This window comes from Gorilla gorilla, chromosome 6 (genome assembly GCF_029281585.2).
Source record: "Gorilla gorilla gorilla isolate KB3781 chromosome 6, NHGRI_mGorGor1-v2.1_pri, whole genome shotgun sequence".
Classification (NCBI taxonomy): Eukaryota; Metazoa; Chordata; class Mammalia; order Primates; family Hominidae; genus Gorilla; species Gorilla gorilla.
Window position 1 is genome coordinate 125,633,105 of NC_073230.2, and position 27,882 is coordinate 125,660,986.

The 27,882-nt window shown below is 39.8% G+C and overlaps 2 protein-coding genes across 4 annotated transcripts in view; one reads left to right on the top strand and one right to left on the bottom strand.

The window, feature by feature from the left end:
* The window catches only part of LOC134758945 (collagen alpha-1(II) chain-like), a 51,159-nt gene extending 27,426 nt beyond the window's left edge, over nt 1-23,733 (bottom strand). The window contains exon 1 of the mRNA XM_063708738.1: nt 23,627-23,733. The gene's annotated coding sequence lies outside the window, so the exon portion shown is untranslated. The remainder of the gene's footprint in view (nt 1-23,626) is intronic.
* MET (MET proto-oncogene, receptor tyrosine kinase) overlaps nt 8,153-27,882 on the top strand; it is a 125,148-nt gene continuing 105,418 nt past the window's right edge. Inside the window, exon 1 of one of the 3 annotated variants that reach the window (XM_019031633.4) lies at nt 8,153-8,388. The gene's annotated coding sequence lies outside the window, so the exon portion shown is untranslated. The remainder of the gene's footprint in view (nt 8,389-27,882) is intronic. The other 2 variants (XM_063708737.1, XM_004046093.5) reach the window with 2 other exon arrangements.

Below are 27,882 nucleotides of genomic sequence, written 5' to 3' on the forward strand. Positions count from 1 at the left end.
AAACAAATAAATAGAACAAACAAAAAGCAATCTTTTATCCCTCAGCTTTATTAATGCATTAACTAACAAATAAAAATGGTATATATATTTATGGTGTACATCATGACATTTCTATCTGTGTATACAAAAAGCAATCTTTCTGAGTACTGCTCAGTTACCACTACCTCTAAGTGATCCTGTGTATTCCACACCCTAAGTGTCCATCTGACCTTCCTCACTGCCCTGTGTCCCAGCAGTGTCTGCCTTCTATCAAGCTTTCCTCTTTGCTTTCCCACATTAATGAAGTGCTCCTCTCTCTTGCCACCCTGCCTCCAATCTCGCCCTGCTCCAAACCTTCCATTAAACCACATGAATCTTTCTAAAATGTAAAATTCTGCTTATTTTACTTAAATTATTTTAGTGACTCCGTATCACCTATCATATACATCTTTCTTGGTGTGATATGAAAGACCCCTCATATATATTCTGACCCCCACCTACATTTTTAGCTCCCTCTCCTGTCCTAATCCCAAATGCGCTGTGCCCCAACTATTTTAAACTATTTGTAAAACCCTGAATATAGGATTATGTCAACACAGGAGTCTGTGTGCCTTCATCCCCTTGCAAATACAGTTGCCTGACAAACTCCTTCTCATCCCATAGGATTTGACTCAAACGTGACCTTCTTTGTGGTGTCCTCCTTGTCTCCTCACCTTCTCCCAATCCCCAAAGTCAGTCCATAACATTCTCCTAACAGTGGATAGCATGTGCCATGCTGTACCAGGTCTGCTGATTTACATGTCTGTCTTCTGGGCTAGCTGTGAGCTCCTCAATGTTAAGGACCACATCTCATTCATCTTTGTAGTCCCAGACACTAACACTTCCCAGGTGCATGGTAGGGGCTCAATAAACATTTGGTTAAGAAATTAATTGATGAATTACAAGATCTGACATGTTTAAATATTTTATTCCATATATTCCATATTTATAGCTGCTTCCATACAAATTATGATTCCCATAAAACATAGGTTTACAGTTACCAAAAAAAAATTAATTTGGGGGTAATCCAATACATGTACATGGCCAAATAATGAAATTCAGTTTAAATCTTGAAATGGCCCTAAATCATATGACCTCATTGATCAGATTAATAAGATTATTTCTAAATCTCAATTTCACCAGTGATGTTTAAACATATTTTTGACCTGCCATTGGAATACAGAACAACAAAGGAAACATCTGGTTGTTCTTAACTTTGGGGAGACAAATCCATTTGTTAACAGTAGCAATAGGAGAGCTGACAGAACCTGATAACAGCTCCAACACAGGGAGCTCAGCCCACAACAGATGGACCAGACACTTCAGGGAAAGCTTTAAAAAGATGTCTTTTCTAATTCAGGTTATACACTCCTTGAAAGTTCCTTCAACATAAGCATGAAAGTTTGCAGATGATTTTATCAGATCTGACAGCTTTTTTCTAGAGGTTAGTTTGCAATTGCCTCTCGGGGATAGTTTGGTTGAATTTAACTGGATTTTGTAAGTAAAGGCAGGAATGTTTCTAATAAGTCAACAAACTGAAAGTCCTAAGCAGTTTGCATCACTGCCAACTTTCTGAGTGTGACCCTTGGCTGGTCAGAGTTTGTCTGTGTTCTTTTTTTTTTTTTTTTAATAGCTCTTCATCAGCTAACCAAGGTTAACCCAGAGTTATTGCCATTTCTTCTACATGTTTTGGACATAGATTAATAGTAATTATGTTTAGGCTCTAATGATGTTAGAAAGAAAGAAAGAAAGAAAGAAAGAAAGAAAGAAAGAAAGAAAGAAAGAAAGCTCAAACCCTGGCCAGTGCAAAATTATCGGAAAGCATTTTAATACAACTATCTTAATCATATTTCTAAATATGTTAGTCATGTATAATAGTTACATTGATTCTAATCAAACTCTCCAAACATTCTATCCCTTTTCAATGCCATAAGACCTATATACTCTCTCTTAAACTGTTAAATTTTGTAGCCATTTTTAAATTGTCTAATTTACTTTTGGACTCACCAAATAAAAGATGCCTAAGTTGATTATTAAATCATTCCTATTGGAATAGAATAAAGTATTTAATCATATTTGGACAAGGCAGTAGTTAATAAGAACCACACACTGAAGTACTTTCTAATATAATGTCGCCTTACATACACTACAATTAGTAAATTGTTTGGTATATTGGCTTTAAATGGACTGGCTTCAGTAAAATTTTGGTTGATACTTAATATTTTTTAATTATTTTCATCAGACTTTGGAACCGTTTTCATAGCTGGAGAAACTGATCCACAGGGGTTAAATACCAAAGCACACATCAAGTTAGCCATAAAACCTAGAATTGCAGTAATTACACAAACTCACACACTCACAGACACATTTTTAAAACTCCACCCTTAATGAAATGCTGATCGATGAAAAAAAAAGCACTTTATTTTTCTTGGCACATTATTTTCCAAGATAGGTTACTTTAGTGCCAAAGTTTAAATTAACGGATGGACTGGATAAGTTCATTTGGAAATGATGCTATAGTATGCTGTATAAAAATGAAAATTTTCTTTCCCAAAATTTACCAGAAGGTAAAAGACAGAGAAAGAAAACAAAAATAAATGAACATGACTTTGGAGATAGAGGCATCGATAGGTCAAAGAGTTATGGAAGCAGCCTTCCAGGACTTTTTGGAAGTCTTGGCCTTAATTTCTCATCTTCCAAGAGGACAGAGATTCTCCAAAATATCCTCTCTTAGGACTTCTCACTGCCTGTCATCTGGTTTTTCCTTTATTTCTCACATTCCCTAGGTTCCCAAAGGAGAGATCAGTAATTGTGAAAACAGAGGCACTAGAGAAGGAACATTCCAGTCCCTCTTCACATCCCACAGGTCTAAATCCTAGGCACCTACAGCCCACCACTTAGGCCAGCTTGACTGCCTAGGACCTTGGCTCCGACCTGTGCAGTGTTCTACAGATGGACAGCGTAGCACCTTTAGCCTGCACTGCAACATCAGTCCCCAACAATCAAGCCAGCAGAGAAGTGGCCATGCCTTAGGTTGTGGCTGACTTTGCAGACAGAGAAGGAAAATGAAAGAATGCCTTAAGTTCTACTTCTCAAAAAAAAAAAAAAAAATAACCTTTGGGTACTAGGCTTAATACCTGGGTGATGGAATAATCTGTACAACAAACCCCCGTGACACGAGTTTACCTATGTAACAAACCTGCACATGTAACCCTAAGCCTAAAATAAAAGCTTAAAAAAAATAGGTCTACTGCTCCCAGTTAAACGACTGCGTCATTCACTACAGAACCGGAGACAATTTAAAATAATTATAACAGAGGCCGGGCACAGTGGCTCACACCTGTAATCCCAGCACTTTGGGAGGTCGAGGCGGGTGGATCACTTCAGATCAGGAGTTCAAGACCACCCTGGCCAACATGGTGAAACCCCATCTCTAACAAAAATACAAAAACTAGCATGGTGGCGGGAGCCCGTAATCCCAGCTACTCAGGAGGCTGAGGCAGGAGAATCACCTGAACCTGGGAGGCAGAGGTTGCAGTGAGCTGAGATCACACCTTCGCACTCCAGTCTGGGCCACAAAGCAAGACTCCATCTCAATTAAAATAAATAAATAAATAATTATAATGGAAGTGCAGTCATTCTGGAAAGACACAGACTTAAGACAGCTGTGTGACTTTGGATAGGTTACATGATCTCTCTGAGCCCCATTTCCCTCAATGTAAACCAAGAAGGGTGATACCTATTCTGGAGTTTTTTTAATGAGGATGTAAGCAGAGCTCCAGACTCATGATGAATACATGGTACACATTTAATAAATGACAGCTAAATACATTATACCTTTGCCTGGTTTTAGGAGAGAGGTCATAAGCTGGATGTGAAAATGAACCAAATCGCTAACAAAATTGCAGCACCCTGTTGGAGACGGTAATTTTTTCTTAATTTTTCTGCCTACAATTTCCTAGGTCTTCTAATTAACATTGTGATACTTTAGCTCGTAGCCTAGCAGTCTTGTTCTTGTCCTCAATATTAAGTATGCTCAGTCATATTTTTAGATAACTTAACATTGCATATTTATTTTTAGACAGCCCAGCCACACATAAATGACCAATACAAATCAACATAAAAGCAGTTCATATCCAAAGCGCCCAGTTTTAACCCTCTGTAGCTGGCAGTTCCATTTTTAAGACGAAGTTTCCTAAAATGTATAATCTATAAAACTAATTTTATAGAAAATTGACACTGAAGATATTAAGAAAAATCAAAGCATTTTGTGGTCAATTAAATTGGGGAGATGGTAGGGTAAGCAAAGTTAAGAAGAGTTTTTTTGGTTTTTGGTTTGGTTTTGCTGTTTTTGTTTTATCACATGAATTTTCAAAACCTTCAGCATTCGAACGTACATGACATAGCTCTAAAAAGGTAATAGGAGTCCTACATTTCCAAATTTTATCTGTGCTCAGAAATGATATTAGGTGCCATTACCTGAATTCTTCTATTGTCTTTTTGTAGAGACATTTGCCGTAGGCACAATAATAGGGGTGATGGGGCAGGAGGAAGGGAAAAACAGAGTGAGAGAAGGAGTTCCAGAGTAACCACTCTTTAAGGCAGGGATCACAGATCCTAATGCCTACAGGAGAAAGTGAAATCAAGATCAGAGGTGGGCCAGACGCAACCCAAGAGAAGATGGTAGGTCAATGGCAAACAGCAGATCATATGGTCTTTCTACCTCAATTCACACTTTTAAAAACATTCTGTGCACCTGTATATGTCTGTGGGCCCTATTCACCATACATTGCAAGCATGAAGCCCCTATTCTTAGGAGACTGCTTTCATGTTTATTTCAAAAACAGCACCAACTTCAAGAGTGCCTTCAAAGATCCAAATTTTAATGTATTAAAGGGAGGGAAAAAAAGATAGAGCGTATTATAGCAGGAGGTGGCTGTTCCTCTGTCTCTTTGTCACAGCTACCACTAGGCCCATCTCAAAGTTAAGAGATGGGATCCTGTTTGTAGTTCAACATTATGTTATCCACAGGTGGATGGAGAAGACCTGCTCATGCCTTTGGATCATTTATATTTTACCAGACACCGTTCCATGTGCTCTACTTGTAGCTCCTCATTTTATCCTCACAATAACCCTATCATTATCCCCATTTCACAGATGAGACACAAGAGAGTTTAATCCACTGGCCTGTAGCTACACAGCTAGCAAGAGACATAGCTGCGATTGAAATCCAGGTTGTTTGGTTCTAAAACTCTTAACTATTATGCTCAACTCAGTCTTGGAGATGTTGTTCCCAATTTGAGGGGTCTATCAGTTTTAATTGCTTTCAGCTGCAGGTGACAGAAGTCTCAGCTACCAGTGTCTAGAACAAGTTTTGTTTTTGTTTTTTTTTCCACAAAACAAGAAATCTGGAAGCAGGTGTCTACTGGCAGTAGGGCTGTAGCTCAGCAATGTCAGCACCAACTTCTGCACGCTGGTCACAAGATGGTTAGTTCTTCACTGGGCATCATATATGAAATCAAGAAGCAAGCAAGGAAAAGGGGTGGCACCAGCCTTAAACCCTTTCCCACAAGGCCCCATCAGACTTCAGCTTATACCTCATTACCAGAATGACATCACATGGCCATGTCTAGCTGCAAAGGAGTCTGGGAAAGCAAATATTTCTCTTTTCAAGCCCCAAGAGTGGAGGCAGGAACAGGAAAATCTCGTTGGGAACAGATGCTGGCTTAGCCAGCCAACAGTGTGGACCACAAGAGATTTGGTTTGGTTAAGAAAATACCAACAGAACTTCATTATACAGTGTATCACCCATGACATGAACCCAAGGAAAGTTAAATAGCAACAATTAAAAGTTTGCTGCAAAACCAAAATTGAATTATAGAACTCCTATTACCTTTTAAAATATCTGTTTCCATTCATTTCCAAAAATCTGAAATTATCTGTAAACATTTTCCCAATCAAATCTGTCTAGGTAGTGTGTAAAAATTACTTGACCTTCACACACCCAGATACTTTTAGTTATGCTATTGTTAGTTATGTTATTTCATAAAATGTTATCTCCTTATTTACAGTTGATAAGTGAAATGACGATTTTCAATACAGTTTCAAAACTGGATTGAAATTTTGTTAGTTATTAGAAACTAGAAAGCTTCAGTGCTGAAAATACACAACGGGTTGTTTGTATTTATCATCTATTTTATTTTCCAGTTTGCATTGGCTTTTCTGGGTCTTTCTACAACTTTAATTGTAAATTTTTTCTTTTATATTTTTATCATGGCACTCAAACTCAGAAAACCTGTTAAGGCAACTACATAATGTGATCTAAAAATCCAGTTAACATATTGCTATGGAAACCAGGAAATAGAAACAGCACTCTAATCATTCCTTTAGACAACTATGGCTCTGTGTGTGTGTGTGTGTGTGTGTGTGTGTGTGTAAAACTTTTTAAATTCATTAATTTATTCACCTTTTATTGAAGGCTGTTACTGAACCCAAAATCTGTAATTGATCTGTCCATAAATAGGCCCAGTGCCTTATTACCAGTAAATTAGTGTTTTTTAATGAGCTATAGTCATTGATAAATTATGCCATGCCGTATCAGGAAATCTCCAGTCAGGCCGCGTTGTTTATTTAGCCTGCTGAGGCCTCTCGGTATGGTGTGAAGGACACCTGACTGGGCTGAAAGCTAAGTTCTAACTTTGCCCCTCTTACTAACCAGCTATGTGACTCTTCTGGGAACTTTTAGGGACTCAGTTTCTTTATCTGCAAAATGGTTCAATGCAAGACTTTAGTAACGTAATGGAAACTTTCCTTTTCCATAAAACTGGGGAATCAAGAGGTAATCTCTTTTGAGGACTCAAATCACTGTTATGTAACCTCTGGTTACATTATCATTTCCAAGTGCCTGGCACTTGGGAAATGATAACTATTCTTACTACATTTTTCTATGTTTCATTCTGTAGTAAATAAGAACTGAACCTGCATAGTAACTGTTATTTTAACCCATGACTTTCAATAACGAAGATATCTATGTCTCATTATCTATTGCCATGATTGAACAAGCCCGTATGAGACGCTTGAACAAGTTGGTATGAGAGCCGGAACGAACTCAAGTTCTAACCGGCAATGCCCGTTCCTTAGATCCTATTACCTTTGAGTGTTCATTTACTCTTGTAGGTGTCAATTTTTATAGCGAAATACAAAGTTATCCCAACACAATTACTCCTAATAGAGTTCACCGAGGCCCCAAAAGCTCTTTTTTTAAAATCATCATAAGATTTCAACATTCAAGAATTAAACTTTTGTTCTGTTTTGCTTATTCATCGCTATTTGCCCAGTTATTTAATCAGCCTGCTTCCTATGAAAAAGAAAAAAGAAAAAAAGAAATGGAAGTCTCCTCAGGGTTAAACTCCTCTGTCGTTCTTCCTTGCAGAAATCTGAGTTATTATAGTAGAGGATAATCGTTGCATAATGAAATCGTTGGGACAATTCGTCCATCCACTTCTACCTCCGCCTCTAACAATGAACTCCTTGTTTCTGCAGTGCCCAAATCTCTCTAAACCCGGGTGGGCGCGGGGCGGTTAGCGGAGACGTGGGAGAGGCCGAGAGCAAAGCTCGCGCCCTTCCCGGGGTCAGCGAGCGGGGTGCCAGGAGGGTGCGCGCCCTGCCTCTGAGCCCGGGGTGACACTCGCCTCCCAAGCGCCAGGAGGGGGAGACTCGGTCCCGCTTATCTCCGGCTGTGCTAACTTCAGACTGCCTGAGCTGGGGGAGGAGAGCGCGCAGCCAGGGCGAGAAAACTTCTCCACCTAGAAAGTTTCACCTTGTCGTGGGCGGGGCAGAGGCGGGAGGAAACGCGACCCCCGCGGGGCCAGGCGCGGCGCGGACGGCAGGAAGGGCGGGGGCCGATTTCCCTCTGGGTGGTGCCAGTCCCCACCTCAGCGGTCCTCGGAACCCGCGGACTAGGCGGACGGACAGCGCGCGAGGCAGACAGACACGTGCTGGGGCGGGCGGGCGAGCGCCTCAGTCTGGTCGCCTGGCGGTGCCTCCGGCCCCAACGCGCCCGGGCCGCCGCGGGCCGCGCGCGCCGATGCCCGGCTGAGTCACTGGCCGGGCAGCGCGCGTGTGGGAAGGGGCGGAGGGAGTGCGGCCGGCGGGCGGGCGGGGCGCTGGGCTCAGCCCGGCCGCAGGTGACCCGGAGGCCCTCGCCGCCCGCGGCGCCCCGAGCGCTTTGTGAGCAGATGCGGAGCCGAGTGGAGGGCGCGAGCCAGATGCGGGGCGACAGCTGACTTGCTGAGAGAAGGCGGGGAGGCGCGGAGTGCGCGTGTGGTCCTTGCGCCGCTGACTTCTCCACTGGTTCCTGGGCACCGAAAGGTAAAACTGCAGCCCCTTTCAGATCCGGTACCCCATCCCTCGCCTCAGGGGTTCTGCTTTCTTTGTTCCCCTAAGAGACCTGACTGCTGTTCCAGGGGGCAAAACCACGGAGGTGGGCTAGAGTTTAGGGGCTTCGGAAACTGAAGAGAGGTGGCCAGGGGGAGGACGAAACTAGAATGGGGCTTGTCTTTTTAGGGGGTTGCTTCTGATGGCCACCTGTATGACTTAGGAGGGAGAGGGGCGCTGGGACAGTGGGTGATGTGTGACTGTTATGGCCCATCAAGTTTTAAAGCTGGGATCTGACTCAGCCCTTACAAAAGGGATCCGGTCATCCTCGTCCCACCGTGATGCAGCCGGCAAGGTTTGAGCCGAGCTGTTTCCTTGTTCCCAGCCTTGCTTTATCTGTGTTATGTTGGGGTCCTTCCAAGGGGCAGGTGTTTCTGTGAAAGTCTGAATTCATTTCTGGCAATCACGCGGGGCTTGTGATCCATCAATTTTCCATCGTACCTTATCTCTTTCTGGGGCTTGTGGTGGACATCTATCTTATTAGGTGAAATAGATTATAACCAGAGGCTGGGCAATGTGGCCAGTCGTAGTGCTGACCCGATAATTAAAGCACCAGTGAAAGTACTTTCCCTGACTATTGTCAATGCAGAATTTACTCCGAAGTACGGTTTCCCATTCATATCTTTCATGTTTTAAAAGAGCCATTTGCTAATTTGGCAGTTGGAGAGGGCTCCAATGGCTCACGCATGAATAGTTGCCCAGTGTATTTTACCTTATCACAGTTTTATGTTCAAAGGAGCCCTCGGGCAGAATGAAATATTGTCAACTCTCTTAGGCAAAATAATCAAGATACTTTAATTGCTATGTTAAGATGGTCCATGAATGTGAGAGGATTGTAAAAACTGACACTGGAGGCAATATAGACTATCTGGACCCTCTCTTGAATTTTAAGAAGACTGTTCACATTCTGTAGCTTTGGGTGGGGGTTTATTCTGTCGCTTCCATCAGCCAGACACATGCACATTGCCATGCAAATGGATTCAGAAAAACATTATATTCCCTTACAGCTAAACTATTATAGCTGACTAATGAATTTTTTCTGCATGAAGATGATCTGAAAATGATGTACATCATGTTTCTCTGTGCTACAGGGACATAAATTGCATTTTTATGTAAACAGTGTAAGTGGTGCTTGGATTATTTACAGGTACATAGCTTTCCTTCCTTGATCTAAGCTAATTGAGCTTTGTTTTGAACGTGTAAACTTCCATAATGGAACATAAGTGAGGTACTTTGGTTCCTATCATTTGCAAGTCTGTGGTGTATTCAATGTTCATTCTTTTTGAACTGCTGAATAACAGAGGGAAAATTTACATCATTCATAAGAAATTTTGGTAGTACCAAAATGTGTCTGATAGCCTATAAAATGTACTGCTGTTTTAAAAATTCTATTCCGTTTTCAAACTTAATGGTGCATAAGCTATAGTTATTAACTTAAATATATTTTGCTTTTAACATGATGGAATTTGTGGCATACAGAAGACTGTCTGCCGACTACTGCTTTTTCAAAATTGCTTTGTTCTTGATACATGGCAATAGGGGTTTACATTAGATGTATACTACATGCTTTCAAAATGACCTTTGCTAAGCAGGAGAAATACCCATATTTTATAAATTCCTTTTAAGACTATGTAAGTATATGCCTTGCATTAATCTTGAAATCTTTAAAAAAAATTGTCTTAATGAGGGCTAGACTAAGAAATACATTTCAAAAATCAATTTTCTTAGCTGTTTTTAAAATAGTGTTTGAAATAGCATTAGTCGTATTATCCTTCTGCAGATCTACATAATAGTCTCAAATTAACTTTTTCTCAAATGTGGTCATCTCAAAACAACGTGAATAACTCAGAGGGGCTAACATCCTCTAACTGGCTTATTTTCTCCAAGTGGCTGCACCAAAGACATGGCGACACCCCCATGGTGAGCACAGTTCCTCACACATTCGGATTACCTCCCATTTCTCTGTCCTCTTCCTCCTCAACCCTTTCCCTTGGTTTGGTCAGAGCTGCTTTCAAGGCCTTCCATGCCCCCATTTCTCCAGCCCAGTTTGCTGGTTTCTTCTTTAGGCATTAGGCTTAGTGATTCTCGCCAGAGCCATCTACGCTTTCTTTTCCGTGGTCTAAATCCCTAAGATTTCCTTGGTCTGCTGTGTTTATTCATAGGATACTCAATTTCCTCATTGTGCCCTCTTAAGGGGAGAAAATGTATGTAGAAACTCAAGTGTCAGGAAGTGAGCCTTCTTTTCCTGGCTGGTGTATGCTGAAACTAGTGTTTTTGACACCAAGCCCTTAGGGCAGAGTTTCTTCATGGGTTTTGCTCAGTGCAAAATAAATAGTCACTTCTCAGTAATAAATGATAGATACACTGACTAATGTTAGTTCAGAATCACTTTGATGATGTGTTCTCAACTGACGCTGAGTTGCTGCTAGATCCACATTTGCCTGACCTAAAATAGCTAGGACCTATAGGTAGAGTATCATATGTGCTAGGTACTACAGCATTTTCTTTAAAAGAAAGAAATGGAATCTGCCCTTGAGAAGTTTACAATCTAGATATACAGACAAATATCACATATTAAATGAACACAAATTCATAATTATTAAGAGGACATCACACGAGAAACACTTTCAAAATCATCCTATTTGCTATGAAATAATAGCATTTTTTTAAAAAAATCAAAGTTTGGAACTTAAAAACCTTAAAATTTTCAAGCTGTTTCTGCATACATCACCTTTCTGTTACCAAAACGACCTTACAAGGTAGGCAAGTCTGATAACATCTTAACATTCTTATGTTATAGACAAGGAAACTGAGCTTGAGACTAGCTCCATGCTATTTCAATAGCACCATACCACCTTTCCCCAGCCATCAACTATTGGAAACATTTTCCATGGAGGCATAATTAGGGATGCTCAAGATAGTGGTAAATGATGAATATAACATATCTAGTCCCTGGAGTTTTTCTCACTTTCTCTTTCTCCAGTTCTCTCCCTTTTTTTTTTAAATTTCTTTTCTTTTCTTTTTTTCTTTTCTTTGTAGTGAGACATACCGAGAAAAGGTTTCATTCATATGTGTGGGGCATTCTGCTCCTGTTATCAGATTAAGAGCCGTGAATAATTTTGTAATCTATCCTTCTATCAGAAAGCCCATTCTCAGATATCTTTTCAGCTGTGTTAAACAGGTTAGTATATTCCCCTTGGGATTTGTTTCAATAAAAACATCCAGTAAAATCTGACTACTTTGCTTTTCATGGGACAAAATGAAAAAAGTGCTTTTATAAGCTGTAAAACTTAATTGAGAGAAAAAATCATGTGTGGCATTTGTAGCAGGAGGTATGAGCTCAGTGAAATAAAAAAGTTAACTTTGTAATCACATACCCAGGTACACATATTTCTCTCTGTGATTGCATAAATGTGTGCAAGTATGTTTATGTAGGTTACTCCCATTGATTTTAATTTCTGTAATAAATTATGTAGCTATAGGGCCCACAGGCGATTATATAATGGGCAATAGAATTTGAAAATGTATTTCTCCTAATATAATTAAGGATAGCAATTATGAAATGTGCTTAGAGAATCACAAGTTATCGTGAAAGCCAGGTTCCTGTACTCCAAGAATGTGAATGAGGATTTAGTCATTCATTCAGGATAATTTTTTCACAACCTATGAGGCATAGTTCTAAAATCTGGCATTTCCACAGAGTATAAAACAGACGAAAATCTCTAACCTCATGACACTCTGTTCTATTGAGTTGGCAAACAATAAAGAAATACATAACTAAAATGTGTTGTATGTCAGGTGATGATAATAGCCTCAAGGTAGAATAAAATGGAAAAGAGAATAGGGACTGTCAAGGATAAGAGAGAGTGGGATGGTGATTGAAAAACTCAACAGTGAGGTCAGGGAAGGCATGTCTTCAAAGGTGGGCTTTGGGCTAGAGCCTGAAGGAGATGAGGAAGTGAGCCAGGCGCATATGAGGAGCACTTCTCAGGAGTGCTATTCTCATCTTGTTTTTCCTGAAATTGTGCAGTTCACAGCTTGCACAACTGTCCATTGACTCCCTGGTTTTGAAGGGAGATACCTGAATAGTGCCCCTGTTTTTGTAGGGAAATACCTGGACAGTGCCTGCCATCATTAGCTACCATGTTAAAGATGAAGATACAGGAGTGGCCCACATCTCTTGGTTTATGAGACATGGAAGAAGAAGACCCAGAGTGTTGTTTTGTTTTTTTGTTTTGTTGTTTTGTTTTGTTTTGTTTTGCATTTGCCTGGTCCCATCCCATACTCCATCCTCTATCAGAGATATTGCTCCATTCAGACAATTTTCCTTCTTATTTTCCACACTGTGAGCCTGTCACAGTGGGATTTGTTGAGAATGATACCCATGGCTTTTTTCGCTGATCCCTTCCATAGTATAAATCTAAAGACAGCAAGAGGCAGTTGCTGATGGTGTGCAGCTTCTGTCTGCTATGCACTTCTTTCTTTCCCCCTCGCTCTCCTTCCTTTTCCTTTCCAGTATTAAGTCACTGCTTTGGATTTTCTTCCTCTTTTCTTCCTTTTCCCTTATTCCCCTATTATATCCTGTATCAAGATTTGCAAACAGGTAACTTAAATGAGGAAAACTAACCATTTCACTAGGGATTGACAAACTGCTTAGGAAAAGCAAGAGGGGCAGTCACTGCCTGGCGTGATTAGAGCTGTTGTGAGGCTCAGTGTATGGCATGGGCCCATGTGGTAGTATCTTTCAGATTTTCAAGAGAAGCTAGGACTCTCCCAATTTTAAAATGTTGACTCAGTGTCTTTAAAACACCATACAGCTTACAGTGGCAGAAAGTCTGCAAGCCAGATTGGGCTCTTGATGGTCCCAATTGCAGCAGCATGCATGGCCTGAGAGCCCCAGGACTGCTTCTACAAAATATTTTATTTTCTAAAATTCTCAGAAAATTAACTAAACAAATTTTTTAAAACCAATATTTTATGTCAGTTCCTATTGGCACGTAGTTATTTTTCTAAACTCATCAGCCCACATACTTTACATCAAACTATGTACATTTCTAAACTAAAGGGTAATCTAGTTATTTCATTCTTAAACTGAAGTAGTAGTTTTCTGAAACCTGAATCCATCATGGCTTTATGCATCAATTTCATTTCCAAGTTCTCTGATTCAGGATAAACTCCCCCTTTGGAATATTGTCTCTCTTTCTCTCTCTCTCTCTCTCTCTCTCTCTCTCTCTCTCTCTCTCTCTCTCTGTCTCTGGAAATGACTGAACTTCACCCGTTGTTATTACCCTGCCATTGAAATTCAAAACATGCACTGCCCTCCTGGTTTCCAGTGCCCTTTAAAAGCAATCAGATCAGTGTTAAAATCTATTTTTCCAAAGGAATAAAAGCTCACAGGTTGTGCACTAATTTGTTTCCTTTAATCCTAAAATCTCAGTAAAATGCCCAAGCTAGCAGCCCTCCAGAAGGCCACTGTGTTAGAAAGGGAGATTATGTACTGTATTTCTTCCTACTATTTTAAATGCAAATATAATAATATATCATGAAACAGTGCACATACAGTATACATATTAAGATCAGTGGTCTATTCCTGTTTTGAAATGGTCTCCTACTCCTTAATAGTTGGAATTCTGAGGCAGCACCTAGACTCTCAGGTCCAATTTGAAAATGTAAGTTTTTTTTAAAAAAGAATGACTTGGGGAATAACCGTTTGATAAGACCGTGGAAGATTTCTAATTTTTAATATTTTATTAAAAATGTAAAGAAAGACATTCAAAGCTGAGACCTTTGAAATAATATGGTCTTTGCAAGTCAGAGAAAATAGAAGTGGTAAATTTATTAGAGATAGTTTGCATCCTTTGAGGCCTAATCATGTGGGAAAGGAAAACCCAGCCAAGGTTTGGGTCCATAAGACAATTCAACCTAGCTTTAAAAATAGGTTTTGGCTTTGCTTGGGACCAGAGTGTGTTTAGACCAGCATTTTAGCTATTAAATTTTAAACCTAGGGGTCTTTTAAGGGAAATTTAATCCATGTGTTTTTGATTCACTAAATCTTAAATCATTACTCACAAACTGTATGTCCCTCTAAGCTCTTTGATGTCCAAGAAATCTTTAAAATTGTGTAAGGCCTTTTTGTTCCAGAAAAAAATAGGAAGTTGGTTTTTGCTAAGTGTCAGTAAACAGCATCCTCAAAAATCTGATTAGGTCTAAAATCTTGCAACCATGACAGTATGGATGTTTGAATGATGCAATGTGAAAATTTTAAGCACTTTTTAAAGTCCTTGTTTACCAGTAATACTCAGTTGTAATCCTTACTAACCCCAAGGAAATTATTTTGACACATTTCCTCTCTGTTTTGTAATATAAATACAAAGCCCAAATATTTATCATTTTATTCTGGCACATAGTAGGTACTCAGTAAGTATTTTGTAGAGTGTTAAATGAATGACTCTTTCTTCTGCCCAGAAACTTCTAGCTAATGTCAGTTCTTCTATTCAATATTGATATCCATCTGTCATACCTTGGAATGAGATCTATTCTAAGTCAGTGACCTTGTTCGACAAATTTTTAAAATAAGCCATCTAACTAAATATATGACATTTATTGAAATTCATTTTGCACCATGAAGCAACTGCCTTGCAAAGAGTGCTGAAAATAGGAAGGAGTTTCTAGACTAATTTGATTAAATATTCAGTTGTTGCCATATGCTTTCTGAAAATTGATTTTCCCCCTTTTACTATTCCTGTCATCCTTCCTCCCACCTTGACATGCTTACTGATTGAAAGCTATGCACAGAAAAAGGGCAGGTCGCTTGTATGTATAAGTAAGAGCAGCAAGTCCAAACAGGCTTAGAAAACGTAATGCTATAATCACGAGTTGTCATAATATAGGAGAGGGGAGAGAGGAATACTCAGCAATAAGAGTGGTGTTGGGTATTGCTCCAAATTACATGGATGACACATCTTTGAACTCTATTGTGTGGGGGGAAAACACCTTCTTGCTGTAGTTAGATTTCCTGTTTGTGAATGTGTGTTTTCTGGTAACCAGACTTCCTATATGAATTTGACATAGCTTTAAGTGAATTTCAAATGACATGATTAAAGAATGGCTGCTTTGGAGACAGCAGCTCCTTCTCTCTTAAAGAAATAAACTATCATGCTAAAATATAGGCATTGAGATCTTTCTTGATACCATATTGTGAATTTCTAATGGCTCATCACATTTTTATCCTCAGAAAACCTTTCCTGGTGAAAAGCATGCTGTTTTAGTATCACATTTGGGGTGATGGAATTGGCAATTTCTTATATCTTGAGGGGGCGGGGGGGTAAAAGGAAAATTGTGTTAATAGGGTCTTAAAATAGAGATTCTCTTAGGTTAACCTGAAGATTTACTAAATACATTATTATTACAGCTTGTTTTGACATTTAATTGTAGATGGCACTGTATCAGCACTGACTTATTTATACAGCTTTGTTTAGACATGCCTAATTTTTATTTCGTTGGTGGAACCAAACCATCAGTAATAAATCATATATCAGTGTTTTTGTACACATTCGTATTTATATGACTTTTAAAATTCCAATGTAAAGGTCTCACAACTTGAAAAATGAATGAATGCCTGAGTATTTGAACAGTTGGGAAAATGTAGTTCAATTTAAGAAAGATTTTTTGTGACAATTCTTATGCCATATATAGAAAATAGATAATAAAGGAGAAGGCCTGGAGGTTTAGATGGGATATTGGATCAATGAGCAAAGGAAGGGGAAAGGTGAGCTGGATATGCTGAAGGGTCATGGGCTTGAGTGCACCCTAAGTCATAAAGAGAGTGTACCATTAAGAATCAGGCTGCCTGAATTCTAAGTAGGAAAGAGGCAGGTCAAAATGGTGAATAGGCCAGGCACAGTGGCTCACGCTTGTAATCCCAGCACTTTAGGAGGCCAAGGTGGGTGGATGGCTTGAGCTCAGGAGTTTGAGACCAGCCTGGGCAACATAGCAAAACCCCCCTCTTAAAAAAAATACAAAAATTAGCTGGACATGGTGGTGCACACTTGCAGTCCCAGCTACTCAGGAGGCTGAGGTGGGAGGATCACCTGAGCCTGGGAGACCAAGGCTGCAGTGAGCCAAGATCATACCACTGCACTCCAGCCTGGGTGACAAAGAGACACCCTGTCTCAGAAAAAGTGGGGGAGGGAGGATATGGAATAAAGTAAAGCTCACGGGAAAATGGTACCTTTACCATTTTCCCACCTTGGGAAATGGTGGGAAAATTTAGACTTTGCTTTACAAAGTCTAAATTTCTGCCAACTTGTGTTACATGTGGTTTGATTCTGGAGAAAGATAGACTATCATCTATCCAGTCCTAAATTGGGCCTCTTAGTCTGTCCTCCCCTCAGTTACCAGGAAGAATAGCAGGAATATGTCACAGAAGCAGAGAAAGCTTTTATTCTGAGTGTCAGAGGCATGTCCTAAGCACTCTGTTATCTACTCCCAGGCACTCTAAATGAAATTCCATTTTCTCTGAGGAAATCAAAATATAAAAAGAAAACTCAGGCAAATTTATAAAGGTTTTACACCATTTTCATGACTGAAATATTCTAGCATATCTAGCTCATTATAATCTATAAATTCCTGTTGGGACCAAAAGTTATGGCCCTAAAACCTGTTATCTGTAATCCTTTTCCACTGGGATATTGTCTCTGGGGATATATATTAGCTTTTCTTGAGGATACTACCTTGAAACCATTTCTTTGGTCCTTGACTACACAAAGTTCATACTAGCATGGATGTAGGAATTGTATTTTTCTATTCTAAATACGAATTTAGACAGTGATATAAAGATTCAAGGAAAGCTTCTATCAAGGCCTGCCTTCACTACTTGTCTTTTGGCTCCTCTGAGGGTCTTAGGTGAGCCACTGTCATCTGATTCTGCCCTCACTTCAGGCAGAATTCATATGGCTCCAGCCAATGGCTACACTGTCCGAAGTGAGCCTGTGGTCTCACAACCATCTGGTTAATACAAAGACAGCAAGACAATATGATCACTTAGGACCTAGGCAAACCTTTGGGCTTAAAATATTACCTTAGCTATTGTTGTTTTTAATGAGTATCAAATAGTATGATATTTGTAATTTGTATTATGTAAAGAAGTAACCAAAGCAGAGATTGTTGACAAAAAAAAAAACTTCCTCCTAACATAAATGAATATGCATTTTGGACTTTTCAAAAATTCCCTTTCTGTCTTGTCAAAATTAAGATATTTCTAAATTTTATTTCAGTCTCACTAACACATACTTGGATTATTGTTCATTGAAATCTGTACGTCAAGGCCCAGTGATTTTAAACATTCTTTTGGTCTTCAAAGAGCTTACCAAAAAAATTGTTCTTTAAATCACCAGAAAAGTGCAGATAAAATCCCAGACAGTTTCATTAATGACAATGAAGGGTGACAGCCCTTGAATCTATGTCATAAGTTGATTAATTACTTTCCAAATATTATTAAAGATATTAGACGAATAACTTAGACTGGTATCCAGGATCAAGGTTCCTTCATAATCCCTAAATGGGTTTTAATTTTCAGAGTTAGATGATCATTATATGTGATTTATTTCTTTAACATCTTTAGACTGTTGGCTTTATTGAAAAGAGAGGAGAGTATCTGTTTCAGTGTGTTTTCTTTTCCCTGAAGTTATTCCTTGCAGAATTCAATAAAACCGGTTTTGAAATAAAAATAATTAAATGCTGGCATTTTCTCTTAATAAGGGCCCATAGACCTGATGAATTATATAAACATTACAAGGAATTTACCACTGAGTTCATAATTATGTAACCATTTAATGCCCAAACCTGCCTACTGACAGTGAAGACGTTCAATGAGAATGGGCATTGTGCATTAGGATAAGGATGACCTGGAGTGAACTTTCATTCTTGTTTTGGTTCTTTCCCATTTTGCCCAATTCATAGCACCTGCTTCTCTTAACCAGCAAGTCTGTTTGCATGTCTCCAGTCCAATTTTTCGCCATGCCCACTGCAGTGATTCCAAACTCTCACCATTTCTTAAGCTCTTGCATCTTTTGGGCTCCCCTTATTCTCAGTATAAGATCTTTCCTTATAGTTTAGAGAGTAAACACAAGCCCAGTGGTTTCCATGTCACCCATTATTACCTCTTTCTGTCTCAAAGGATGAAACAGTCTTTTCTACCTAAGTCTTGACCCCGCTGTTCCCCACACCTTTGAGCACCTCCTCCCTATATCCTACCCACCTTACAACTCTTCCCATGTTTAAAATCTCCCTCACCATTTTTCTTTTTTAAAAAAATTATATTTTAGGCTCAGTGGTACATGCGCAGATTTGTTACATAGGTAAACTCGTGTCACAGGGTTTATTTCATCACCCAGGTATTAAGCCTAGTACCCAATAGTTATCTTTTCTGCTCCTCTCCCTCCTCTGCCGCCTCAAGTAGACCCCAATGTCTGTTGTTCCTTTCTTTGTGTTCATAGGTTCTCATCGTTTAGCTCCCACTTATAAGTGAGAACATGCAGTATTTGGTTTTCTGTTCCTTTGTTAGTTTGCTAAGGATAACAGCCTCCAATTCCATCCATGTTTCTGCAAAAGACAGAATCTCATTCTTTTTTATGTCTACATAGTATTCCATGGCTTCTCTATTTTTCATTCACCTCTTACTCAACTTACTGATTCTTCTAGAAAGAAATAAAACACACACATCAGGCATCCTGATAGGATCTTGAATACACAATTTCCTTAAGTAGTCACTCCTGTTTTCATTTTATCCTTTAAATAAAGAATTCTTGAAAATAAATGTCTAACTCAGTTTCTCTACTTTCTTCATTCCCATTCATTCTTAAGTCATTCAACTCAAGCAGTCTGTACCACATGCCCAAGAAAGTGTCCTCATTCTAATCACCAGTGCCCTCCTCATGGCCAGATCTGATGGACACTGGTTTTTATCCCTTTTGACCCGTCTGTAGAATTTGACACCATACATTTTATTTCTCCCTTCTCGAAAGTTCTCCTTTAGCTTATCTCTCCACATTTTCTTTGCCTACAATTGTTCTTTTTACCCTTTAAAACATAAAGGTTAGATTCTAGTCTTCTTTAAGGCTCCATCTGAATTCCTCCTTTCTACTTACAAAACACATTCACAAGTGATCTCACTTCAGTGACTTCCAATACACCGATGGACGAGTGGTTCACAAACCGCTCTCTCTCACTTCCTCTTTTCTCTAGACCACCACTTTCATGTTGTCAGCTACCTTACAGACTCCACCACTTAGATGACCAGAAGCTACGTCAGGGTTATTAACTCAACTAATTACTTTTACCCTCAAAGTCTCCTCTCCCTATTTTCCTTACCTTGGTTTATGATACCTAGATAGACATTTTTTTAGCCATTCTTGGCTTTTCAGTCTCCTCTACAATCAAAATCCATACTGAATAATTCCCACATAATTTTTCTCACTTTAATATGTGTATAATCTAGTCCTTCCTTTCTTTCCATAATGCTAGAAATTTTGTTCAGGAACATTCTTTTGTATATTAATTGATTCTGTTGTCCATTCATTCAATAAATGCTTACTAAGTGCCATGTAATGACACTATGCTAAGGGCTAAAAGTGGAGCTTACACTCTGATGGGAGACACAGATAAATAAGTTACTATATAGTGTGGTAAAGGCTAGATAAGGGGAAGATAGGTTTGATGTTTGAGCACATAGGAGAGTTCTTAATTCCTTACTAGAAGGTAAGAGAGGCATCAGAGAAGGCTTCCCAGAACTGTTCCCTAAGATGAGGCTTGAAGAGAGAGGACAACTTATCCATGTGAAGTTGAGGGCAAGAATATCCATAAAGAGGGATCCACATGTGCTGAAACCCAGAGTGGCTGAGCACATGGCTTGCTTCAAGAACTGGAAGAGGGCAGAGTGGCCAGAGCCCAGATTTCTAATGGTGTGATGGCAAGAGGCAAGACTGGAGAGTGGGGCAGAAAAAAATGGTATGTGGTTTGTAAGCTCTGCCAAGGGGTTGACCTTTTTTTTCAGCAAAGAAGTGACATAGTCAAATTGTCAGTTTAGAAAGATATCTCTGGTATGCTAGGGGGCAGATGATCAGGGTGAGAATGGAGAGGGAAGACCAGCAAGGAAGCTGTTGTAGTAATCCAGGTATGAAGTGACACTGCCCTGACCATGGGCATGGAAGCCACTAAGGAGATGGACATGTTTAAAATATTCGTAGGTGGGTGTCAAAGATGATGTCCTAGAAATATGGGACATGTTCAGCACTGAGGTAGGATACAGAGAGGGAGACCAGGTTTTGTGGGAGTAGATGGAGATACCAGAAGGATATCCAACTGCTCCTTCTTGGTCTCTTGTCCCATCTGTCTTTGTCTCCCGGCCTATTAGCTTTCGTGGCCCCATCACTCAGTCCTCCTCTCTTCATTCTCTACAGTCCCTCTCCTCGGAGATCCCATCCACTCTCATGGCTTTTCATGACGTCTACATGCTGACAACTTCTTAATTTAAATCTCTAGCCCAGACCTTTCTCCTTAACCCCGGGACTCAAACATCCAACTGCATGCCCGGCATCTCCACTTAGATGCCTAAAAAATGTATGTCAGGCTGAGTGCAGTGGCTCATGCCTGTAATCCCAGCACTTTGGGAGGCTGAGGCGGGTGGATAGTGAGGCGGGTGGTGGTCAGGAGTTCAAGACCAGCCTGGCCAACATGGTGAAACCCCATCTCTACTAAAAATACAAAATTTAGCCAGGTGTGGTGATGTGCGCCTGTAATCCCAGCTACTCAGGAGGCTGAGGCAGGAGAATCGCTTGAACTTGGGAGGCGGAGGTTGCAGTGAGCCAAGACCACATCACTGCACTCCAGCCTGGGCAACAGAGCGAGACTCCATGTCAAAAAAATAAAAATAAAAAAACCTCCATCGTGGGCAAAACTACATTCCTGGTCTCCTCATATCCTACAAACATGCTTCACCAACCAGAGTCTGCATGTCGGTAACTGGCAAAGCCATTCTCTCTGTTAAAAAAGTCAAAATCCTTGGCATATTCTCCTTTTTTTCCCACATGCCTCAGATCTGACTCCATCAGTAAATCCGGATGGAGTTCGATCTGAGGCATGTGACAAAATAGCTCTGTCTTCAAAATAGAACCAGAATTCGGCCACATCTTCCCACTCTCCCCTTCCTTCCTGGCCCAGGCCACCAGGGTCCCCCTCCTGGAACACGACAGGAGCCTCCCAGCTGGCCTCACCACTCCACCTTTGCCCTGAACTGCCCCCCAGCCACTAGCAGTCTTCTCTCCCATATGATCGAGGTGATTACATTCCAACATAATCCCTCCTTGTTCAACACCCTGCAACGACTCCCCACTTCACTCCAATAAAAACCTGAATCTCCCAGGGGCCTACAAGGCCTTAGATGCTCTGCGTCTTTGTCCTTTTGATCTCAGCTCCCGGTCAACAAAGTCCAGGCTTACTGGCCCCCTTGCTGTGCTTCAGACACACCAGGCACATTTAGTTCTTCCTTCTTGCCTCTGCCCAGAAATCTCTTTTCCCATCTCAGACATCTGGGTCCACAAAAGCCACCTTCCCAATTTCCGAGCTACAAACCTATCCCCATACCTCTCCTCCAGGCAGTTCTGATGCCCCAGCCCTACTTTTTGTTTTTCCCTGTAACACACATCAACTTCTGAAACACTACATCATCAGCTTGTTATGGGTATTAATTGTTGTCCCCAGCTAAAAAGTAAGTTCCACAAGAGCAGGGGTGTTGGGTTTTGTTTGCTGCTGTATCCCAAGCATCTGATGCATAGTAGGACCCCAGTAAATATTTGTCAAATTTGGTCTTAAATAGCTGTTGCATAGACAAAACTGATATTGGAGAGATGGATTTCGGGATTCTCTGGAGATCCTTCAACAAAACATATCAGACTTTCTTTAATGTGGCCACAGCCTAACCTTATACCTTTCTCCACTATCAACCCAGCCCACCTGGCCTCTATGCTAATTGCAGCTTCCTGGACAACCCTGCATCTTCACCCCAGGTGCCTGTGTGTGAGTCCACTCCACCCAAAGTGTCTGTCCCCTACCTCAGCTGCACCTGAGCAGCTCCAACTTATCCTGCAAGACACAGCTCAAGTAGCATCCCCTCTGAAATACTCCTTGGCCCTGCTTTCTGTCTGCATAGTTAGCTCTTCTCCCAGGTGCTGCTCCACTGACATGCGCACACCTTTACAGCACAGCCTGGGAGTGTTGCAGGTGGAAGGTGGAGATTCCCAGTCAAGGGGCAACACCTGTATGGTTGGAAAAGTTGTTTGTTTTAATTTCTTGCCCTCTCTTCTCTCTTCTATTTCTTTCCTCTCCCATAAATACACATACCGCCTATATACACACAACCTGCCCTGAATTGTTTTCCTTGAATTGATGAGTTACGTAAATGCAATCCTAAGCACAGTTGTTTTCAGGTTGTCCTAACCTTTTGCTTTATTGATTTTTCAAGGATCCAGAGTGTTTACTGAGTTTCAGAAATTGGATTCTGTACTTATTTTTCTGTACTATCCTAGTTTTACGAGAATCTATTTGCTCAGCATTCTCTATTCTTTTAAAAGTGTTTAAGATTTTTGTAAACAGTTTTGTTTGGTTCTTTATTTTCTGGTGACATATTGATCTCAACATAATGCTATTCATATACTTTTAATTCTTCTTCCAACACTGTTAGGATTGCATTATGTTCACCCACGCAATCCACATCTGTACAAAATGTGGCCAGGTCTGGCTATTCCTTCACATTCACAGTATTCTCATGATTTCTAACAATTCTTGTCTACTTTGCCTAAATAAGAAAATGTCATATACTGACAATTTTGATCGTGAAAAAGAGACCTTAGTTCATACCAGTGTCAGAGTCTACTTGCAAACATTGATTTCCAAGAAAATTTCTCAGGTGTGAGCAAAATAAGCAAAATAAATTCAGACCTAAGAGAAAATAGCACTACAAGGAACGCCCGGCTCATTCAAACGCTCTGCGTTTTGAGGCTAGAGGGGGCTTGGCCTTTGGCACCCTCACACCTCTCCCCTTTGTCTCTCTGTCCCTGGGTGCTGATTTCTCTTTCTTTGTGTGACAGCCACTGTGAAAAGAATGGGGTTCACTCACCACCTGCATTCCTCCACAGCCATTTGATATCTGCTTTTGATAACAGCAGAGGAAACTGATCAGCCATATAAATCCAATCCTGAGCATAGTTCCTCGTTTGGAATTGTACCATGCTTTATGCCAAGGACATTTTCAAACACGGAGGGAGGGAATGTCTGATTCATTCGTGAGTAATGTACCAGCTTCCTCTCCAACTTATCTCCCTTCAGTGGTTCACATTCTGACTATTCAGTCGGTTTATCCTTTCCAAACCCAGTATTTGAATGCAACTGGCAAAGGTTGATTGCCTCTTTTTTTTTTTAATATATAAACTTGGAAAGATGTTTCTCAAATGTGATTTGCGGATTTATGTTATTCAGTCTTCCTGGATTAATTGAACAAAAACTGGTAACACTGCTACACAGTCTGAATCACAAAATTATGTCCATCCATTTGGCTGAAAAATACGAAAAAAATACTTGTATAAGTTTTCATGCATTTTAGCACTTTCTTTACATTGGGGAAGTTCAACCTTCACACTTTCAAGGGCAATGAAACATTTTTGTCTGACATACAATTTATTAATGGGACAAAAGCCCATCTGTCAATCAGGGCTCTGAGAGTTCAATGTATTTTCTGAACGATATTTTTTACATTATGTACAATGGTAAAAACAAATGTCCATTTATTCTTCTTTCCCAGAAGTTGAGTACTTTCAACCATTCTTAAAAGGACAAAGATGTTTGCTGACAGAATATGAATTTATGAAGGATAATCTTGAGGATATAATGGCATTCTATTCTTTTTATCTTTACTCTTGCCATATCAGAGTTGGATAATAGTCTCAATCATATGTTATAACTAGAAAATGCACAATTGGCTTTTTCTTATGCTAACAGGCAGCCATTTTCAACTTTTTAAATGATTATAGGACTAAGAGGGGATGCAAAAACAGATAAGAATCTGAATAAAAGCACTATCTGTCAAAGAAACAACATTTGTGTAATAATCAAGAAACTGTTTAGAGCACCCCCTGGAAACATTAATTATAACACATGCAAATCATTCCTGTATGAAGCTTAACTTGTTTATCTCCTATAGCCACCTGTATTTGAATTTTTTAATAAGCTCATTTATTATAAATAATGCATGTAAATCAATCTGGGAATACCTTTTCTGTTTCAGAAATTTCATGTAAATGACAGGCTGCCACATACAGTACAACTATAGGGGGGAAAAAGTTTCTTTACTCCCTTTCATATAGTTATACCTTCATATGACACTTAAAACCACCTGCCAGGAACTTTTAAAACATGTTTTAGATGCACAGAAGCAAACCCAAATGAAAAAACGCTATGCAGTTTTGCAATACATATATACCACAGAAAGCTTTAAAAACATTCTACCCCAAGAGATAAATAGATTTGGGCCAAATCTTTTTAATCTGAGTTTTGTGGGTAAAAAAGATTATTGTTCCCTTATTTTTCCCCATTTGCTGACGACTAGGATTGTCATATAGAATACATTCATGGGACATGCTTATACTAAGCAAATTATCCACTGTTTATCTGAAATTCAAATTTAACTCAGCATCCTATATCTTTACTTGCTAAATCTCAGTTGGGATATGGGCTTACTCTTTTTTTTTTTTTTTTTTTTTTCTGAGACAGAGTCTGGCTCTGTCATCCAGGCTGGAGTGCAGTGGTGTGATCACGGTTCACTGCAGCCTCAACCTCCCTAGCTCAAGTGATTCTCCCACCTCAGCTTCCGCAGTAGCTGGGACTACAGGCACATGCCATCATGCCTGGCTAACTTTTTTACTTTTTGTAGAGATGGGGTTTGCCCAGGCTGGTCTCAAACTCCTGAACTCAAGCAATCGTCCGGCCTCAGCCTCCTGAAGTGCTGGGATTGCTGGCGTGAGTCACAGTGCCTGGCCTGAGCTAACTCTTTTTTAAAGAGTTAAAATACTGGTTCCTATTTGTTTTTACTTCTCTAGTATGGGAGGCTGTTACTGTGGCTTCTGTCTTGGGCGGCAATTTTCGAAGGGCTTCAAGAACTTGAACCGAGTTTAGAGGAAAACCACAAGATGGCTAAAGGGTGGGAAAAGAAGAAGTAACACTATTTAAACTGTAGATGAGAGGACTAAAGTGATGAAACAGTCACCAGGTATTTGGAGTGGTCTCACCCAAGGGACTGTGCCAACTTCCTCATTTTTTATGAAGGCAGGCAAAAACTGGCCAAAACACAAGTTAGGATAATAAGCATAGTAGCTATTATTAAATGCTAGAGTGTGCTGCATAACTGAATGACAGTGTTTCTCACAGTTTATCTCCAACTCTCATGGCCAACCCATGAGATGTATATCATTACCCCCATGTTTTGAATATAAGAAACTGACACTCAAATCAGAAGGCATGTCAGTGAAAAAGGCCATATTCACATCCCATCTAAGTCTGTCTGACACTAAAGCCCACACTCTCTCCACTACACTCCACCTTGTCTCCAGAATGTTTTGGGGTGTTTAAATGTGATTATACCAAAGGGCAGTTGAATGCACTGAAAAATTCTGAAGATTCCTCCTGTCCCTTCGATTCACTGTTGGAAACCATTGTCAAGGTAGTGTCTGGCTACGATAGAAGGGATTTTTGACATGGCCTATTGTTTTATCTTTTTAAAGTCAATGTAGGCGCTTTTGATGATCATAACACTAACTGTTAAGTCTTTAGGCATAAGAATCAAACATTCAACTAAGCATGTTTACAAATTTGCTTTCAGCCCAGTGGATCTATCCACTTTTCCATTTAGGTTGCACATTTAGATTTCGGAGTTTATCCTGTTATCTTCAAATCCACGGACTGTACACTCTTTGAGGGAAGAAACTCTTAGTATCTAGTCAAGTACATGGCATGCAATGGGTGCTCCCAAATACTTGATTAATATCATATGATATAATGTAATATGATTCTTCATAAACAGTGAGTGTTTATAAATACAGTATTTTAAATGTCATTAGGAATCTTCTATTGGAATCTTAACTTTAATAGACCTACTTTTAAAGTTAATAAACATAATATAAATGTGGACAGGGCTAAGATTTTTCCTTAAGATTTCACTCTGGCAAGTCTTCCTGGAGATTTAGCCATGGCTGTTTTTATGACTGTAATTTCCTTAATATGGGGCCTCAGCCATATTCCATCACCATAAATCCCTTTCTTGCACTTAAAAGCAATGTTGAAATATTTTCCAGTTTCTATATCTTAACTCTTTACTTAGATCCATTATTTCCATTTTGAGATTATCTTATGTAAATATTGTAGAAGATTTTAGAATTATATAATAAGAAAATACTAGTATACCACCTCAGAAATCTTAACTAATAGATATGTTCTCAAATGCAAAGTGAAATATTTAAAGTAATTATTCAAGTAAATAAAGAGACCATCTTTGTCCCAATTACTTGAATATTTTACGTAAAGTTGGTTTTATGCACTTGACTTTGTGTTTAAACTCAAGTTTGTAGTATTGTCTACTGGACATTGTTAGCTCAGGACTTTTTCAGGAGCAAGGAATAAAAGAATCATTTTTAAACTTATTTAAAAAAAGAAATAAGGAAGAAAAGAAGAAATTTTACTGGCTCGCCTTAGCTTAAGACATGGCTGGATACAGATGCTCAGACAATCACATCAGGAGCCTGCCTCCCTCCGTGTCTGGGCTCTCTGGCCTCTTGGGTCAGTTTCATGCTCAGGCTGGCTTTCTCCACATAGTGGCAAAGATGGGCATCAGACATCCCAAGTTAACATCATCTTTAGTGCTCATGCTGTCAGAATGAAAGAGGCCCTCTCCCAGCATCCATATTAAATCTCCAAAGAGATTCTGTTTGGCCTTGCTTTGGCCACATACTCAACCCTGACCAAGCTCCATGTCAAGAGAACAGAGTTCGTTGAAAGGCCAGCCTGGTTTGCACACTCATTCTGTGTTGAAAGATGTAGACCATGTGATTGACAGTCCCAGGAGATAGGAGAGGGAGAATTTTCAAAAGAGTTGCCGGTATAAGAGACAGTGGATTCTGGGAAGGTAAAAATAGGTATTTATTAAAATACTGTGCCTTTGGAATAAAAATATTTTCCAGGAAATGCAAATAATTTAAAACAATTCAAATAAGGATCATACATTTTAAAACAATTAGAAATACACTCAGAAGAACTGAATTGCTTGTTTAGTAGATTTCAGATAATATTTTCTCCTCTTTGAACCTCAGTTTTGTCATCTGGAAACAT